Source organism: Carlito syrichta, unplaced genomic scaffold (genome assembly GCF_000164805.1).
Source record: "Carlito syrichta isolate Samal-C Ts95f unplaced genomic scaffold, Tarsius_syrichta-2.0.1 Scaffold314310, whole genome shotgun sequence".
NCBI classification, from domain to species: Eukaryota; Metazoa; Chordata; class Mammalia; order Primates; family Tarsiidae; genus Carlito; species Carlito syrichta.
In genome coordinates, this window is record NW_007258406.1 from 407,466 (window position 1) to 427,662 (window position 20,197).

The following is a 20,197-nucleotide window of genomic DNA, read 5'->3' on the forward strand; positions in this document are numbered from 1 at the left end:
TGGTAGGCCATGGTATCAGATGGTACCCATGCAGATAGGGAGTAGGGAGCATTTAAGTTATTCTAATTCTTGAATCTGTCCAAAGAGTCAGCTCAGCAAAGCAAATCTCCTGAGACAATAATGCAGAGAGCACTATCCTTATAGGCCTTACCTCAGAGGAACAGAAAGCTCACTGTGGCCCAACTTAAATAAACTAATTCTCTGTGCCCGGTCCATCCCTGTGAAAGAACTCTGCACCAGATGTAATTTTACTGCTTGAGTAAATTTTTTTTTTGAGTTGGAGTTTCACTCTGTTGCCCAGGCTGGAGTGTAGTGGCATGCTCATGGACACCCCAGCATCAACCTGCTGAGCTCTACCGATCCTTCTGCCTCAGCCTTCCAAGTAGCTGGAACTACAGGCACATGCTACCATGCTTGGCTAATTTTTTGATTCACTGTAGAGACATGGTCTCACCATGTTACCCTGGCTAGTCTTGAACCCGCGGGCTCAGGCAATATTCTCACCTTGGCCTCCCAAAATGCGGGATTATAGACTTGGGCCACCATGCCCAGCCTGCTTGAGTAAATTAACACATCTCCTGATACCTAGTGCCCATGTAGTTTGAACCCCACTCTTGGTATCAATTTTCTGCCCTAGTCTGTTTTATGCTACCATAACAGAATACCACAGACTAAATGCTTTATCATACACAGAAATTTATTTGGTTTACTGTTCTGGAGACTGGGAAGTCTAAGAGCATGATGCCAGCATCTGATGAGGGCCTTTGTCCTATGTCATTCCATTTCAGAAGGTATATGACAAGAGAGGGCAAGAGACAGAAAGCGAGAGAAGGCCACACTCACACTTATAACAAATCCACTTCTGAGATAATGATGTTAATGTATTCATTGGATTAATCACCTCTTATTAGACCTCACCTCCCAACACTGTTGCATTGGGAATTAAGTTTCCAACATGTGAACTTTGAGGGCACATTTAAACTACAACAGACTCCTAAGGGACACCTATTCACATTCACATCCCTAACTAATACGCATGCTTTTTTTTTTATGACTCCAGTCAAAGAAAGGGAAACTTTATTGAGGCCCCAGGGCCATGGGCCAGGGCAGGAGGCCGCCTTGTGAGAGGAGCCAGCCAGGGTCTTATTTTACCTTCTTCTTGGGGCGCAGGTTGTTGGTGTGTCCACACTTCTTGCAGCAGTTGACGGCAGCCGGGTGCAGGGGGGCTACAGGCATGCGTAGCACTTGCGGTAGATCATTTTGTTGCAATTGTACTTCTGGGCGAGCTGGCGGAGGAGAGGCTCAATGATGCCGCCTCGCAGGTACAGCACCAGGTACAGGGTGCTCTTTCTGGATGTTGTAGTCTGAGAGAGTATGGCCATCCTCCAGCTGTTTGCCCGCAAATATTAGATGCTGCTGGTCAGGTGGGATGCCCTCCTTGTCTTGGATTTTATTTTTGACATTCTCGATGGTGTCACTGGGCTCAACCTCAAGGGTGATAATCTTGCCCATGAGGGTCTTCACGAAGACCTGCATCTTTGCATCTGTCACATGGCCAATGTCACTGACCAGCCTGGCTGCCTTGTTGAAATATGCAATGCATACTTTTGCATAGTTTGGCGGGAAGAACTCACAGCTCCATCAAATCCAGGAATGAATCTGATGTGGGTGGAAAGAAATTGTCCCCAGTACATAGTTTGGTCTGGCCAGGACTGCTGAGCTAATTTTCAGCTGATGTTGTTGTTCAGAATGAGTGTTGACTTCCCATGCTAGTATGACAAGAATTTCTGCTTCTTCCATGTCTGGTCCATCAGTTAATATCACCTTCTCTTCGAGGCAGCTTGAGACAGCATGCATAAAAGGGCATGAGACTCGGTACTTAAGCTACTCATATTTGAAGATAAGAGAAAGAATGTGGATGTCAGCCCCTTTCCCATGTGATGCCCTTTGCCGCCTCAGGACTCTGAAAAAAAAAGAAGGGTGTCACCAAATGCAAACCCTCAATCCTAGACTTCTCAGTCTCCATAACTGTAAGAAGTAAATCACTTTTCTGGTCAGGCGCAGTGGCTCACACCTGTAACCTCAGCACTTTGGGAGGCCAAGACAAGAGGATTGCCTAAGCCCAGGGCTTTGAGACTAGCCTGGGCTACATGGTGAGACCTTGTTTCTACAATAAATAAAAAAATTAGCCAGGCATGGTGGCTCATGCCTGTAGACCCGGCTACTCAAGAGACTGAGGTGGAAGGATCGCCTAAGCCCGGGAGGTTGAGGCTACGGTGAGCCATGATTATGCCATTGCACTCCAGCCTGGGTGACAGAGTGAGATACCAACTCAAAAAATAAAAATAAAAAAGGAAGAAAAATTTCTTTTCTTTTTAAATTACTCAGTTATTTATGTCCTTTTTTTTCAATTCAGGATCCAGCATAGGATGTACTGTTGCGCTCAGTAGTTGTGTCTCTTAAGACTCTTTCATTTGGAAAAGCTCCATAACTTCTTTTCTTAGGATGCTATTCAGTTCGCACTTGTTGAATGTTTCCCCATGATTAGATCAGATTATGAATTTGGGGAAGAAATACTGTAGGGGTGATGCTGGGCTTTCTCAGCCATCACATAAGGAGCATGTGTGACCAGTTTGCCTTATTCTAGTGTTAATTTTGATCACTTGATTCAGGTGATGTTTGCTAAGTTTCCCCATTATAAAAGTATTGTAGTGGCTTAAATGGTGATTCCTCCCTGAAAAGAAAAATAAAAGAATGTGAAGTTTCCCATCTTCTGTATGTTTAACATCATCTCAGAAGTGGTCAAATGACCATGCCCCAAACCCGTTGCTTTGTTCATCTTCCCACTCATATTCCAAAATAATCACTTTTCTTCCCCTACAGTGAAACTACCAATCATTCCTTAGAAAATATCTTGCTGCAACTGAAATGCCATTTTACCTGGAATTTATGTGATGAAGAAAGTTCTTTGGGTGATTTAGAAGACAGAGTATGTACATGATCAAGTGGAGTTTCTAAGCACAGTATTCAAAGCTATCATGTACAATCTATTTGCCTATGTTAAACACCTCAGAGGTCAGAACGTGACATCTCTACAATACTTAGAGAAAGCAGAGGAGTTTATCCTGCAGGAGCACGCCTGCCAAGGCAAAAATCAGACGTCTGGTCACGTGAGGGAAACTATGCCTGGATCTATTACCACATGGGCAGATTTCCAGAAGATCAGGCTCATATTGACAAGGTGGGAAATCTTTGCAAAAAGTTTGCAAGCTCCTATAGAATTGAATGCCCTGAGATTGACCATGAAGAGGGATGGGCACTTTTAAATGAGGAGGAAGGGGCAAAGGAATGTTTTGAGAAAAGGCTCTAGAGGAGAAACCTACCAACCCATAGTTCTCCCTTGGAATGACAATCACACTCTCATTTGGGTGACAAAATACCGACGGAGAACACCCTTCACCTTCTGAAGCAGGCCATCCAGCTGAATCCTAACAACCAGTATATCAATGTCCTCCTGGCTCTGACTCTTCAGAAGATCAAGAAAAAAGCAGAAGGAGACAAATTGGTTGAAAAGGCCTTGAAGAAAACACCGTGTCCAACAGATGTACTCTGTAGTGCTGCCAAATATGACCGAAATAAAGGTACCCTGGACACAGCTATAGAATTACTTAAAATGGTGTTAGAATCAGTGCTGGCCGGGTTCGGTGTCTCAGCCTGTAATCCCAGCACTTTGGGAGGCCGAGGTGAGTGGATTGCCTGAGCCCGCGGTTTCGAAACCCGCCTGGGCAACTTGGCGAGACCACATCTTCACTATAAATCAAAAACTAGCTGGGCCCACATCTTCACTATAAATCAAAAACTAGCCGGGCGTGGTAGCACGCGCCTATAGTTCCAGCTACTTGAAAGGCTGAGGCGGAAGGATCGCCAGAGCCCAGCAGGTGGAGGCTGCGGTGGCTGGGAGCAGCCATTGCACTCCTGTCTGGGTGACAGAGTGAGACTCCAACTCAAAAAGAAAAAAAGAATCAGTGCCAAGGCCAGGCACGGTGGCTCACGCTTATAATCCCAGCACTTTGGGAGGCCGAGGTGAGAGGATTGCCTGAGCTCACGGGTTCGAGGCCAGTCCAGGCAACTTGGTGAGGCCTCATCTCTACAACAAATCAAAAAATTAGCCAGGCGTGGTGACTTTCACCTGTAGTTCCAGTTACTTGGAAGGCTGAGGCAGAAGGATCACCTTGTGGCAGGATTTTACAGAGGGAGTCGGGACACCGAGTCCAAGAAGCAGTTTTATTCATACTGGCACTGGCTCAGCGACATCCAAAGGCTGAGCCCCGAGCACAGGGGGGCATTGCCTTTTATACAATTTTAGCTTCTTTTTCCCCCCAATAAGGCTTACATATTAGTAACATACAGGCTAATTGGGTATTTCACAGCACAAGTTTACACCAGAATTACATATGCACACTACAGATTGGGGCTACATTCCTCTCTAGTATGAATCTTCCAAGAAAGTTCTCATCTTATGGTGCTAGAAGACTTCTTTCATTATTTTGGGAAGGCTTACTGTACTAAGGGGGCCTCCAGTCTGTCCTGGGAGGGTCTTCATCTTATTAGGCTTGGGGAAAGGACTCCCTGCCTCATTTCCCCTTTGATACTCAAATCCCTTTTTAGGGTTATAGAGCATCACTCTGGTTGAAGAGTTTGTACTTCCATAACAGCATTACATGCATTGCTGTTTTTCTTTCAACCATGGCCTCAGTGAGGCTGGAGATAGACCTTATAACCAAGGGAGCTAGACAGGGCAGGATGAGACAAATTCTCAGTGCCTACGAGTATAACGCTTATGAGGGCTTTAAATCCTCCAAAAGTTGAGAATCAACCTCCAAACAGTTTTTCAGGGTCCCAGCCTTTCTAGGTTTGGACTGGGACATGAGCAAGCTTTTTCATCCAGTTGGTGATTTCTTCTATGACTTTTCTCTCATTCTCTATTTGTAAATAGCAGTTGCTTAAGTTAAACTTTCCACAAACCCTTCCTTCAGAAGCAAGCAAGTAATCTAAAATTAAGCAGTTTTGATCAACGGCATTGTGCATCTTAGTTTGCTGTTTGACTAATGTGTTAAGGGCCTTTGTAGTTTCATTAGTTATAATTTTAACAACCACCTATAATCAAATGATGCAGTTTTGCATGTAAATGGGGGTCCAGTAGCCCCAAGATCCATCCTGTGTCCAGGTAGCTGGGCCATAGTATTGGAAAATATACTCCGGAGGCCATATATTATCTTTCCAGTCCCCAATTTGTAAAGCATGTTGCTTTCTTTGGGAGTTCCAGGTTTTAGATATTTGGATCCCCAACTGTTCTCCCTTTGCAAGTGGGAGTAGGAAAAAGGAAAGCCAAATAGACCCTAACACACAAGCTCCTGTCCAGTCTGAAGGAAGTATAGTGTAGGCTATTTTTCCACAGATCCAATATAGTCCACTTGGGGCCCACCATCTGATGTTTGCATCAACAGCATTCCATGCCTGTCAGAGGCAGGGGAAGTTAGACAAAGGGTGAGGTTTTGTTAGTCACAGTCATGACATTATAATACCCTTGACCTAAGCATGTCAGACTTCCAGCAGGAGTGTAAAACTTAATTTCCCATCGGGCAAGGCAGTTTTTTCCTATATTGAGGTTCTAAGTAGCCAAATTCCATTGGCAGGGCTAGGATACCCTGTTTCATTGTGGAGCTTGTGGGGTTCTAGTTCTCTAGCTTCCCATGGGCATTGATCTTCCCTATTTGTTCCCCCACATGCATAACAAGAGGAGATCTTTAGAGACTGGGCGATAGTGTCTGCCAAGGTTAGGAACAGATTTCTAGTCATAACGGAGAGAGGAGGGGGACTACTTTTTATTTTTTCATAAAAGGAGTAAAAGACCTCATGGAAGGAGGCTTAGAGAGAGATTGTAACTCTTTTAACATATAGTAGGGCTCCAGGATCAAGACCTCGCCCATGGATATGTATGCCAAGCCAACGGCCTGTTTTCCATCCTAGATTTTCTAGGATAAAGGTGGTAAAATTAATGGGATCGCAGGTTCCTGATTTACACTTAGAGGTGGCAACACCCTTTGGAAGGAAAGGAACTTTACCTCGGCCTCTCCAAGTGGCCCATGATATACAGCCCCAATGGGGGCAAAAGAATTTAGACAAACTATAACATGGGAACCACATTCCATTTACAGGCTGTTCACATATATATTTATCATTGAGCCTATACTCCCTCTCCCAGGCTAGGCTCCCACATGATCTAGTACCAGTACTGGGGGTTACAGCATACCACCAGGTTTCATTCATGGCCAAGCAGGCATCAAAGAATACAGACACCGTTGGCAGGGATCAGTGATTGGGTTTGATTAATTAAATACCCTTTCTCCTTGGTGCGACGGACCTCTAGTCATTATTCACTTGGCGGGTATTATGGGTTGAAACAGGTATACTGATTTTCTTGCTGACAAACAGAATAGATCGTCTTATTATGCCTGCAGGTCTCTGAAATAGTTCCCCAGCAAGAGAAATGGGTCTGGTAAAGGAGGGTCCAGGTAACTCCCTGACCCGACCTGGTTGTGCAAATAGATGGGTCACATGAAGCAGAAGGCTTTGAAATTACCAAAGGGAGCCAGATTAGTAACAATAGACAATGGTTATACATCCTGTCCAAAAAAGATAAAGGAGTACTAACAGTGACCTCTCACCATGGGTCCAGCTGTCTGGAGCAACTGATGCCAAGCTACAGTGAAAACCAAGGCAAAAATTACAGCGACAATAGCAAGGGAGGACACTGCATTACAATAAAAACACAGTCCGTTTGTTTGTTTGATGGCTGATTCCTCAAGCTTCTGCCATGCGTAGAATAGTCAGCTTCTGGAGTGACTAAAGCAGGGCCATAGCATTTTAAGGTTCTGGAGTCATGACTTGTTTTCTTTAGAGAGTTAGCTTCCTGGGCGTTGATGGATTACCAGTGCACCCCCGGTCTCAGAAGGCTGGTTTCACTCGGCTGTGATGAATCCAGGGGCCCACCTCTGTTACCATATTTTATGTCTTTGCCTCCTGAGTTGATTATGCCCTTTTCCTTATACAAAGCCCCATGTGCATGGAGAGTGATAAAGGCATATTTAGAGTCAATGCATATATTGACATTTATTCCTGTCACTAGCTGGAGGGCTCGGGACAGTGCAATTCATTCTGTCTTTTGTGCTTAAGTCCTTTTTGGCAGAGGATTTGCCTCGATGGTAGACTGCAGGGTTACTACAGAGTATCCTGCAAACCATTCTCCCTCCCTTATGAAGCTGCTGCTGTCAGTGAAATATTTCACATCGGGGTCCCTGAGAGGCTGGTCTGTCAGGTCAGGTCAGCTGGAAAATACCTTGTCCATGACCTTGATGCAAACATGACAGGGCTGACCCAGCTGAGTAGGCAGCAAGGTTGCAGGGTTGAGAGTCCGTACCACTTCCAAGTGAATGCGTGGATTTTCACATGACAGTTCCTGGTATTTGACCATTCGAGTATTAGTCAACCAGTATTGCCCTATTATACCCTATTAATGTTAACACCAAGTGTGGCACCTGGACTGTTAGTTCTTTTCCCATAGTCAATTTGTCAGCCTCTGCTACTAGAAGGGCCGTGACAGCGGATGCCCCATAAGCAAGGCAGCCAGCCTTGAGCAACAGAGTCAAGCTGTTTGGGGAATTATGATACTGGGCGATGCCATGATCCTAGCAATTGGATTAAGACCCCTACTGCTAGACTTCGATATGTCAGGGAGCCCCAGACTAGATGCGCTAACAAGGCCTTGCTTAATTTTCTCAAAGGCTTTCTGTTGTGCTTGTTTCCATAATGTAGGCTCTCATTCTCCCCCCTTTGTGGCCTTAGGGAGGCTTTGCCAGTGATGAAAAGTTAGGTATTTAAAGAATGTTCTCAGTCGGGCTTGGTGGCTCAGCCTGTAATCCTGCGCCTTTGGGAGGCTGAGGTGAGTGGATTGCCTGCGTCTGAGGGTTCAAGACCCGCCTGGGCAGCGAGACCTCATCTCTACAATAAAATCACAAAATCAGCCGGGCGTGGTAATACATGCCTGTAATTCCAGCTACTTGGAAGGCTGAGGTGGAAGGATCGCCGGAACCCAGCAGGTCGAGGCTGCAGTGACCGGGAGCGGCCACTGCACTCCAGTCTGGGTGACAGAGTGAGACTCCAACTCAAAAAAAAAAAAAAAGAATGTTCTCAGCCGGGTGTGGTAGTGCATGCCTGTAATTCCAGCTGCTCGGAAGGATCGCTGGAGCCCAGCAGGCGAGGCTGCGGTGGCCGGGAGCGGCCACTGCACTCCAGTCTGGACGACTGAATGAGACTCCAACTCTAATTAAATAAATAAATAAATAAATAAATAAATAAATAATGTTCTATCGCTTTGGGAGGCTGAGGTGAGTGAATTGCCTGAGCCCGCAGGTTCGAGACCAGTCTGGGAGGCTGAGGTGAGTGAATTGCCTGAGCCCACGGGTTCGAGACCAGTCTGGGCAACTTCGCGAGACCTCATCTCTATAATAAATCAAAAAAATTAGCCGGGCGTGGTAGGGCACGCCTATGGTTCCAGCTACTTGGAAGGCTGAGGCCGAAGGATCGCCGGAACCCAGCAGGTAGAGGCTTGCGGTGGCCGGGAGCGGCCACCACACTCCAGTCTGGGCGACTGAGTGAGACTCCAACTCAAAAAAAACCCAAAATAAAATAAAATAAAAATAAAGAATGTTGCCCCGATATTTACCATAAAGTTAAGGGTCCGACTCCCCACCGTCATTTGGACCATAGGCTCCCCTAGGCCTAGCAAAATGGAGCCCAGTTTGTCCTAGTCTTTCTCATAGTTCTTTATGGCAGCTAGGTCAATGAAATGATTTTCGGGGGCCAAGTAGAGTTGGGGCACAGGCTTGTATTGCCCCTGAACTACTTGGCCTCTCCCTCTTCCCTGGTGAGTTGGACGAAAATCTTCCAGCTTCGGACATTCATTTTTTCAATGCCCCTCTTGGAAGCAGCATGCATATTGGTTCCACCCCAATCTCATCATTGGGCAGGGTGACCCTTCTTGCTGGCTCCCCTGCTTGCCTTGTCCTGGTGGGGCAGCTTCCCAGGTGTGTCGCTCTGCCAAAACAGTGGCAAGCAGTTCTACTCTTTTTTTTTCCATTTTTTAGCCTGTGTCCCTTTGGGCCTCTTGGTCCTGGTTGATAAATACCTTTGTTGCAGCCTCTATCAGCTGGCTGGCATTCATCCCAGCAAAGCACTGTAGCTTTTATAACTTGTGCCAGATGTCTTCCTGACCTGATTTTAGCTGCCTCTATGTTGAAGGGAGTGTAAGAGACAAAACGCTTCACATAGCCTCTTATAAAACTGGCTGGGGCTTTCTTTGGGCACCTGAAGCTCTTTAGTATATGAGAGGGTGTGGTGTTTCCAGCTCAGGAGGTTAGTGGTAGCAAAGGACTGATATATAAAAGTACGTTGCCCCCCCCCTTGTTTTTTTCAACAGCAGTTGTAAAGTCTCTTGACTTCCATGGGGAGGGGGACCGCCCGCAAAGTTTCCCTGATGCCTCTCTACTGGGGCTTAAGGAGTTAACGCTGTTGGCTCTGGAGTAGCTGCTGCCTGGGGCATTTCAGGTGACCTTGGGGAAGGGGTGGATTCTGGGCTGAGGTCAGCTGAGGGGTACAGTGACATGTAAGGTAGGGGTCTCCTCAGGTTCCTCAGACAGAATGGGCTTTTTCAACACTAGTCAACACCTTGAGGGAGCTATTGCTTGGGCCAGCATGGTTCTATAGCTGTTTTCTAGACAGACTTTTATCCAAGGTGGGTGAGAGAGGTCTACATTTTGCCAACAATCAATGTAGAGAAACTGGTCTAGGTGGCCTGGATCCCCCACAATGACGTCAAACACCTTACTGACCAGTCTCTCATCTAGTGACCCCTCCGAGGACCACCTCACTCCAAACGAAGGCCAACTTTGCAGAGGGTCCGGAGCTTTCTGGGAGTTAACTTAATGCTGCAATTCCCTGAATATCCCTTTTTGAAATTCTTTATCATGCACTCTAGGGGAGTAAGCTTACTCTGATTGCCACCCATTTTCACCCACTAAAAGATAACAATTACACACAAGATGAGAAAGAATGGGGGGGAAGAGGATTGGGCAACTGTTTTGCCCTTCTCCAGCCATACCCCTCGTGGGGATATTTCAGACGCCTTCTGGAAATAGACAAGTCAGTATGACCCCCCCAACCAGGTTTTAACCCAGGATGCCGTACTCCCACTACAGGAGGTATTTCAGGTGCTTTCTTGGCAATAGGCAAGTAGGTATAACCCTCTGACCAGGTTTTGGTTCCAGTACAGGACTTACTTCTGCTGTTTAGCCATATGAAGGTCAACACTGACCCTCAAATCTACTCCCACCATTTAACCGTGTGAAGGTCACCACGGAATGTGAATACGCTGAGCCAGTTGCAAACCTAAGAAGGATTGCTGGCACTGGCTCAGCATATTCACATCCAAATCAGGGCTACAGCACTCGCTGTGCCACTAGCTGACGTCTCTTTCACTGACATTCACACAACGTCTCTAACCTGCTGCCCAGTGCCTTAGCACTATGGTTTTGTCCCCTTGTGGGACACTTGGGCAACTCTGGGAGGTGATCAGCTTCCCCTTCTGCCTCTTAGGGGCAGGTCTACCAAATCAAACCTAGGTTCTTACCAATCTGACAGATGTGGCTCCCTTGACTGGTTCCTGGGTCTCAGGCAATCCACTCACCTCAGCCTGCCAAAGGCGCGGGATTACAGGCTGAGCCACCGAGCGCGGCTTAGTATGTGCATTTCTAACAAGTTTCCAGATGATGTTGATATGGCTGGTGGCCAATCACAACATAAGAAGTATTGCATTATACCACTTGCAGCTGGTGTAATCACTCAAGGTGGCTCTCCTCATAATGGTATCATCAAGCAAATCTATATTCTACATAAGCAAGTCCTCTGTTCTAGTAAAGAGCTAGGCCTATATTCTAGAAAAAAGACACACCAATATTTGTAGCAATCAGCGTCATCAGAACTCTCTCTGAATGAGTTTCCTTTTTCTCAAAATAGGAACCTCATTAGAAGAGAGTTGGTTTTCCTTTTTAGTTTCTATTTTGCAATTACACTGCATATGCTCACATTAACCAAACTATCAGATCAGCTGACACATCCCTGCTGTGGTAATATTATACACAGGCACTGACCATACAGATTTCTGAAGTGTAAATCTGTACCTCTAGGTGCTTGAAAACACAGTGCCTATGAGTAAAACTTGTATTTGTACTTCTCCCCAGTCAATACTTTTATTCATAAAATTTTAAAATTTCTATACAATCGTTTTTCTTGAATGCAAATTCCAAAAGACAAATCAAACTAAATCAAAAGTATTTTCACTTTTCTATTTTACCATTTTTTAAAGACCTAAGATACAGTTTTATAAGTATATGATAGAACTTGTAACTAGAACTAGAACTTGACACTCTTGAGTAAGACTTGCAAGTAAAAGTTTCTAACTAGAATAGGTTTAGCTGTGCATCCTAATCAAATGGTAGAGAATTTTTAGGAAGGATAGATTTTACCTCCTCCCTGCCCTAGGCAGAAAAATTCATGTCAAGTAACTTTCTCCAAGACTGAATAACCTACCTCAGCAACTTCAGTTTCACTGGAGAATATGTTCACTTGTGCTCTGTGTAATTTCCTGACCTCAAAGACATCTGGTGCTATCATCAATGTCACTTTTTTTCCTTCGGGTATATATAAATTATTACCCCTTTGTGATTAAGGGTATGAATAAAGAAAAGACAAGAAAAATAGATGTCTTCTATATCACAAACCATATGGCTACACATTGTGATCCAAGGGTGCCAACTAAGGTGACACATAGTGATTTAAAACGTTGTGGGGATTCTGGTCCAAGATAGCTGACTGGAGACACTGGACACCTTTTTTGTTGACAAAAACATGCCAAACTCTGTGAAATATTTTTAAAGATTTGTTCTAAGTCAAATGTGCGTGGCCTAGACCTGTGGCCTTCTCCAAGAAGTCCTGAGAACATGTGCCCCAAATAGTTGAATTACAGCTTGGATTTATAAATTTTGGGGGAGACAGAAGTTATGGGCAAAACATAAATTAACACATGTGAGGCTTACCTTGGTTGACCCTGGGAAAATGGGACATCTCCAAGTGGGGGCTTGCAGGTCATAGGTGGATTCAAAGATTTCTCTGATTGGCAATTGGTAGAAAGAGTTAGGTTCTATCTAAAGAATTTGAACTTACTAAAAGAAATGCTGAGTTAAGATAAGGGGCAGTTGAGGAAGCCAGGTTTCTTGGTATACAGAGAAAGACTCTAAATAGCAAGCTTCTCTCTGGAGAGGACTAATGTCTGGGAATTCCCAAAAAGGATTCTATATAGATGCGAATTTCTCTCAAGAGACAGCTTGATAGGGTCATATTTTTAATTTCCTTCTTCATCTGTTATGTGATGTTGTGCCAGAGTCAGATTGGAAAGTAAGCCACATTATATAGGGTTAATAAAAACTCATCTGATGAGGCTTTATGGTTTGCATGGCGTGACTCCCAAGGCCCCTTAGTTAGGAATTTAGGCAAGAAAAGAAAATGGTTAGAGTTTAGTCCTCACTCTCTAAAAATAATAAAACCAAAATCATGAATAGATAATCATATCTGAAATAAAATATTTAAGAGTGAACACTAGAGTCCAACAGAGAAGTCATGGGAAATGCCTGAGACACAGAAGGAAAAGGAAACAGCCAGCTTGGGTGAGATCAACTGAGAGACCAGAGGGGCTCAGTATTGTGGAGAAAGGGTAAATGAGGTCACTTCAGCAGCCCAACATATCCATCACAGACTATTGCAGCTGAATCACAGAAGAGCTCCTCTACCTGCCAGAGACCTGCTCCAGCTGGGTTCAGGGTACCCCAAAGGTGGAGATGGCATCGGCGATTGGGGGGAAGAAGACAGAAAGAGAGAGAGAAAGAAAGAGACTGGACTCCGGTCTAGTGCAGAAGCGATGTGTGTTATTGGGAATTACAATGGGTCTTTTATACACAAAGTCAGATGTGGGAGGGGCGTCCCCCACCCACCAGAAACCTTAATCCATGAAAACTTAATCAATGATTGCCTTTAAACCCTTTTCATATGATAATCTTAAAATCCCATAAGAAAGGATAACCTAATCTGTGACTGACATATTCTATAAACGTTTTTTATCCTAAGCTGATTGACTTATGCCAAGTTAAACAATTCTATAGAAGCTTAAGTATTTACTTTACAAACGAAAGTGGCCCATCCCAGAATGTTTGGAATGTGGCCCTGTCCAAAGTTCACAGCGGGCTACCTGCAAGTAATCCAGCCACATTCTTTCAACAAAATGGCTGTCTTCTAAAACTATATTCTACAATTTACACCTTCAATAAATTCTAAGATCATGACCCAGAAGCCTGTGACCAATACTAAGGCTCTTAGATGTGACACGAGTTTGAATTATAAGTTGTGTGAAAGCCAAAACTGCAGTTTGTGGAAGAATGGGAGCAATGAGCTTCTAAGGTTATCTTGTGTTCGTCCTAGTCTCAGAGTTTTTATGTTTTGAGCTCACAGGAGCTTAATCTGGTTAGTGCTGAGTAGAAAGGGGGGGAAATGGGGTCAAAAGCTCCCGAATGCATCCTAGTGGTCTCAGGGTCAACGGCCCTTCCTGATCCCTAACGCTCAGTAGGCCTCCATGGCCGGCTCCCAACATCTACCCATAAGAACCCTAATATTATCAGGGGCAGTGATTTATAGACCCCCTATGGGTATTGTACGAGACAGGGAACTCACAGTGGGTCATTCACCCTACCATCACCTAAGCAGCACCATTGCGAGACCATAGTCATCATGGTATTACATCCTGCCTTGGAAACCACAGCCTCCATATCTCTACATCCCAAGAGCCTCCACTGACATCCCTCAGTATCCATCAAGAGGGTTACAGATGCACAGCACTGGCAGGACCCAAAGGTACTACGGTGTCCCCAGTACTCTAGCTTACAGGGAACACTGCTTCCCAGGGAAATAACAATGCAGTGGACAAAAAAGACTGTCCAGCACAAAGGAAACCAAATGTGTGCTTTCTAGAATCTGAGAGCTCTCTGTCTAGGGCTGTGAGAAGAGACCCCAGCCCCAGCAGCAGCCCAAACTCTGTACTCAGCCTCAAGAGCAGATAGTGAGATTTCCATTGCACTGGCAGTAGAGCCTCTGTGTTCAGGCTCACACATAGAAAGCAAGACACGCTCTTCCTCTCTATACACCACTGTAGACACAGCTGTTACTGCTGCTACCAGAGGCTGAAGCAGGCAAACTGGAGGGCTACGTGTCTCGGGCTATGAGTGGTGATTGCGCCCCACTAGCAACATGACCTCCACACCCAGGCTCACGTATGAAGGGCTGCATTCCTCGTCACCTCTTTATGGTGCTGCCGGGTAGACAGCAAGGGAGCCTAAGAGCTGCATGACTAGGGCTATAAGTGGTAATCCTGCATCACAACCACCATCAACAACCGTGCACACCAATCAGAACTCAGGGTGCCATCTCACAACTACTTCTGGCATCACCCATCACACACAAGCTGCCCAAGGACCTGAGAACCCATTCACACACATGACCCAGTACTGCCACTACCAGTATCTGAGACCCAAGAATCAGCCTGCCTGGTCCTGCTAACACCTGTGCCAGTATATGCTGCCTTGGGGCCCAAGATCAGATACATTCAACCCACCACCGCCACCACTGGGGCCTGAATACTGGCCTGCCTGGCAAACCTGTTCCCAGCAAAACTTCACCTTAGCCTCCACTAATAACTCCACTCTAAATCACCAACGAAATTTTCATGCAGATACCACGGGTGCTGTTTACAGTCAAATATATTAAATAGAGACTATATTGCCACATACACCAAAAATCAAAGCCAAAGTGCCCTGACCAAGACCACTGATACATCTTCAGGAAAAAAGTCCTCCCCTACAAAAGCAAATTTTAAAAAACTGAAAGATGTAACTGTTACACCAAATGCACAGATATCAATGTAACGACACAGGAAGCATAAAAAATCAAGAAAATATGACACCTCCAAAGGAATACAATAATTCCCCAGTAATAGATCAAAATCAAACAGAAATCTATAAAATCCCAGAAGAAAAATTCAAAATTATGATACTAAAAAAGCTCAGTGAGATGCCAGAAAAGTCTAAAAAAAAAACCCAATACAAAGAAATCAGAAAAGCAATTCAAAATATGAATGAGAAATTTACCAAAAAGGTAGATGTCATAAAAAAAGAGCAAAGTAAGAATTCTGTTAATGAAAAATTTCTTGAATGAAATACAAAATACACCTGAGAATTTCAACAATAGATTAGACCAAGCAGAAGAGAAAACATCAGAGTTTGAAGAACTGTCTTTTGAAATAACCTGAATGAAAAGAATGAACAAAGTCTTTATGATACATGGGACATTATCAAGCAACCAAATATATGAATTATCAGTATCCACAAAGATGAAGAAAAAATAAAAGAGTTTGAAAACTTATTTAACAAAATAATCCAAGAAAGCTTTCCCAAGTCTAGCAATAGATTTAGACACCCAAATATAGGATGCCTAGCAGTCCCCAATCAGATACAATGCAAACAAACAAACAAAAAATCTTCTTCATGAAATATTAGTCAAACTGCTTAAAGTCAATGACAAAGAGAAAATTCTAAAAACAGCAAGAGAAAAGCATCTAGTCATCTATAAAGGAACCTCCCACCAGACTAACAGCAGACTTTCTGCAGAAGTTTTACAGGCCAGAAAAGAATGAAAGGATATATTCAAATTGCTGAAAGAAAAAAAAAACCTGCCACACAAAGATACTATATCAAGCAAAATTATACTTCATAGATGAAAGAGAAATAGTTTTCTTAGACAAGTAAACATTAAGGGAATTCATCACCACTAGACCTGCCTTACAAAAAACATTCAAGGGAGTCCTAAATCTGAAAGTGAAAGGGTAACAGTTATCATCATGAAGACACATGAAAATATAAAACTCACTGGTAAAGCAAACATACAAATGAGGAAGAGAAAAGATTCAAATGGTACCACCACAGAAAATCAACAAGCCACAAGAAAAATTAATAAAAGAAAAAAAAGAATATACAGAACAACCAGAAAACAATTAACAATGTGACAGGAACAAAACTTCACATATCAATAGTAGCTCTGAATGTAAATTGGATTAAATTTTTCTCTTAAAATATATAGACTGGCTGAATTGATTTTTAAAAAAGATCCAACTAAACGATACCTACAAAAAAATACACTTTACTTATAAAGACAGATATAGGCTGAAAGTAAAGGGATGGAAAAAGATATTCCATGCAAACAGAAGTCAAAGCAAAGCCGGGCAAGGTGGCTCACACTTATAATCCCAGCACTTTGGAGACCGAGGCGAGAGGATTGCCTGAGCCCACGGGTTCCAGACCAGCCTGGCCAACTTGGTGAGACCTCATCTCTACAATTAATCAAGAAAAATGAGCCAAGCAAGGTGGTACATGCCTGTAGTTCTAGCTACTTGGAAGGCTGAGGTGGAAGGATCGCCTGAGCCCAGCAGGCCGAGGCTGCAGTGGCTGTGAGAGTGCTACTACACTCCAGCCTGGGCAATAGAGTGAGACTCCAACTCAAAAAAAAAGAATAGAAACCAAAGCAAGCAGAAGTAGCTATACTTTTATCAGTAACACCAATTTTAAGTCACAAACAGTTAGAAAAAAAGAAAGAGGTTGTTATATAATAATAACAAGATCAATCCAGCAAGAGGATATAATTTAAAATATAAAGGAAATATTACTAGATCTACAAAAAAGTGATAGACTCCAATACAATAATAGCGGGGAACTTCAACACCCTACTCAACATTAGACAGATCATCTTGACAGAAAATAAAGAAACATTTAACTTAAAATGGACTTAAGACCAAATGGACCTAACAGACATTTATATAGAACACTTTTATCCAACAACTGCCAAATACACATTTTTCGAATCAGCACACGAAACATTCTCCAGGACTGACTATGTTAATCCACAAAACAAGTCTCAACAAATGTTTAAAAATCAAAATCATATCAAGTATCTTTTCAGATCAAAATGGAATAAAACTAGAAATCAATAATAAGAGGAACTTTGCACACTATACAAATACATGAAAATTAAATGACATGCCCCTGAACAACCTCTGGGTCAATTAAGAAATTAAAATGAAGATCAAAATATTTCTTTAAACAAATGAAAACTAGCCAGGCATGATATGCTCATGCCTATAATCGCAGCATTTTGGGAGACCGAGGTGAGAGGATTGCCTGAGCTCACAGGTTCCAGACCAGCCTGGGCAACTTGGTGAGACCTCATCTCTACAATAAATCAAAATATTTGCTGGGCATGGTGGCGCGTGCTTGCAGTTCCAGCTGCTTGGAAGACTGAGGGGGAAGGATCCCCTGAGCCCAGCAGGTTGTGGCTATGGTGACTATGAGCATGCCACTGCACTCCAGCCTGGGCAACAGAGTGAGACTCTAACTCAGAAAAACAAAACAAAAGAAAACTGAAACACAACACACCAAAAACTGTGGGAATACAGCAAAAACAGTGCTAACAAAGAAGTTTATAACAATAACTACCTATGGTAAAACACAAAGAGAGAGAGAGAGAGAGAGAGAGAGAGAAGTGTCAAATAAACAATCTAACAGTGCACCTCAAGAACTAGAAAAGCAGAAAAGCAGGAACAAACTAAATCTAACATTAGAAGAAAAAAATAATAAAAATCAGAGCAGAACTAAATAAAACAGACACTAAAGAAACAATGCAAAGAATCAACAAAACAAAAAGTTGGTTCTTCAAAAAGACTTAACTAGACTAAATAGGAAAGGAGGAGAGAAGACCCAAGTAAAAATAAGAAATGAAAAGGAATTACAACTGATACCACAGAAATACAAAAGATCATCATAGACTATTATGAAAAACTAAATGCTAATAAACTGGAAAACCTTGAGAAACTAGATAAATTCCTAGAAACATACAACCTACCAAGATTGAACCAGGAAGTAATACAAAAACCTGAACTGAACAATAACGAGTAGCAAAATTGAATTAGTAATAAAATCTCCCAACAAAAAAATGCCCAGGTTTGGATAGATTCACTAAAGAATTCTACCAAACATATAAAGAACCAATCATCCTTAAGTTATTCCAAAGAATTGAAGAGAAGGAAATTCCCCTAACTCATTCTACAATGCCTGCATTAGCTTGATACCAAAACCACACAAAAACACAACAAAAAAGAAAACTACAGGCCAATATTCCTGATGAACATAGATGCTAAAATCCTCAACAAAATACTAGCAAACTAAATCAAGCAATACATCAAAAGATAAAAAACGATCTAGTGGAATTTCTCCCAGGGATACAAGGATGATTCAACACACATGAATCAAAAAATGTGATACATCTCATCAACAGAATAAAGCACAAAACCTATATGATCATCTTACTAGATACAGAAAAGGCATTTGACAAAATTCAACACCTCTTCATGATTAAAACCTCTCAAGCCGGGCTTGGTGACTCAGCCTGTAATCCCGCACCTTGGGAGGCTGAGGTGAGTGGATTGCCTGAGCCCACGGGTTTGAGACCCGCCTGGGCAACGTGACAAGACCTCATTTCTACAATAAAATAAAAAACTAGCCGGGCGTGGTAGCACGCACCTGTAGTTTCAGCTACTTGGAAGGCTGAGGCAGAAGGATCACCGGAGCCCAGCAGGTCGAAGCTGCGGTGGCCGGGAGCAGCCACTGCACTCCAGTCTGGGCGACAGAGTGAGACTCCAACTCAAAAAAAAAAAAACAAAAACCTCTCGACTAACTAGGCATAGAAGAACCATATCTTAAAATAATAAAGACCATATATGACAAACTCATAGCTAATATTACAAGAGTTTTGAACACCACTGTCAGTTTAAACTAGCAACCTTGGGTTCTTGTCCCACAACCAAGAAGATTAAGGAACATGGACACCAAAAGGAAGAGTGCAAGGAGTTAAGTAATAAAGCTCTCTAGAAAAAGAGAGGAGGCCCAAAATGGGTTATTCTCAGTGTTAGGAGTTTTTGTTGTGGTTTCTATCTTATCTTTTTTTTTTGAGTTGGAGTCTCACTCTGTTGCCCAGACTGGAGTGCAGTGGCTGCTCCCGGCCACTGCAGCCTCGACCAGCTGGGCTCTGGCGATCCTTCCGCCTCAGCCTTCCAAGTAGCTGGAACTACAGGCGCACGCTACCACGCCCGGCTCATTTTTGACTTATTGTAGAGATGAGGTCTCGCCAAGTTGCCCAGGCGGGTCTCGAACCCGCGGGCTCAGGCAATTCACTCACCTCAGCCTCCCAAGGCACGGGATTACAGGCTGAGCCACCGAGCCCTATCTTATCTTTTCTGAGAGTGTTCCTCTCATTTACATCTCATCCACTCACTACTTCCTGAGATTCAATTCTTATTGTGCATGCGGGTCCTTGACAAAAATTACTCCATCTTGAATATTACCCACAAGTACCACAGAAAAGCCCACTCAGGAGGGGTAAAACCGCAATGCAATTGCTATGTTAATGATATTATAATAAACCAAGGTCAAGTTAAGACATTTACTTAAGCTACTGTGCCTGTGTTTAAGCAGCAAAAAGTCTTTTAGCAGTATATCTTGGGTTGACAGAATGTTCTCAACCACACTAACCACATTTTCAACCAACAATTATATAATGGAGGTGGTGCAGGGGGCATTCCTACAGGTGTTAATTCTCCTCAAGACCCTCCCTCTCTGTTTGCCTAACCAGCTTATTAACATCAAATGGATGCTCATTTCACCACTCCTATTAAACATAGTACGGGAGTCCTAAACAGAGAAGTCAGGCAAGAAAAAGAAATCAAAGGCATCCAAATTAGAAAACAGGAAGTCAAATTGTACCCTCATTGCAGACACCATCATCTTACATCTAAAAAAACGAAACAAACAAACAAAAAAACCCAAAAGGCCTGGGGTGGCAGCTCACACTTGCAATCCTAGCACTTTGGGAAGTA

The 20,197-nt window shown here is 43.4% G+C and overlaps 1 pseudogene; it reads right to left on the reverse strand.

Annotated features, from left to right (window-relative positions):
• Window positions 1–1,143: 1,143 nt before the first annotated feature.
• Window positions 1,144–1,539, reverse strand: LOC103273947 (annotated as a pseudogene).
• Between the last annotated feature and the right edge of the window lie 18,658 nt (window positions 1,540–20,197).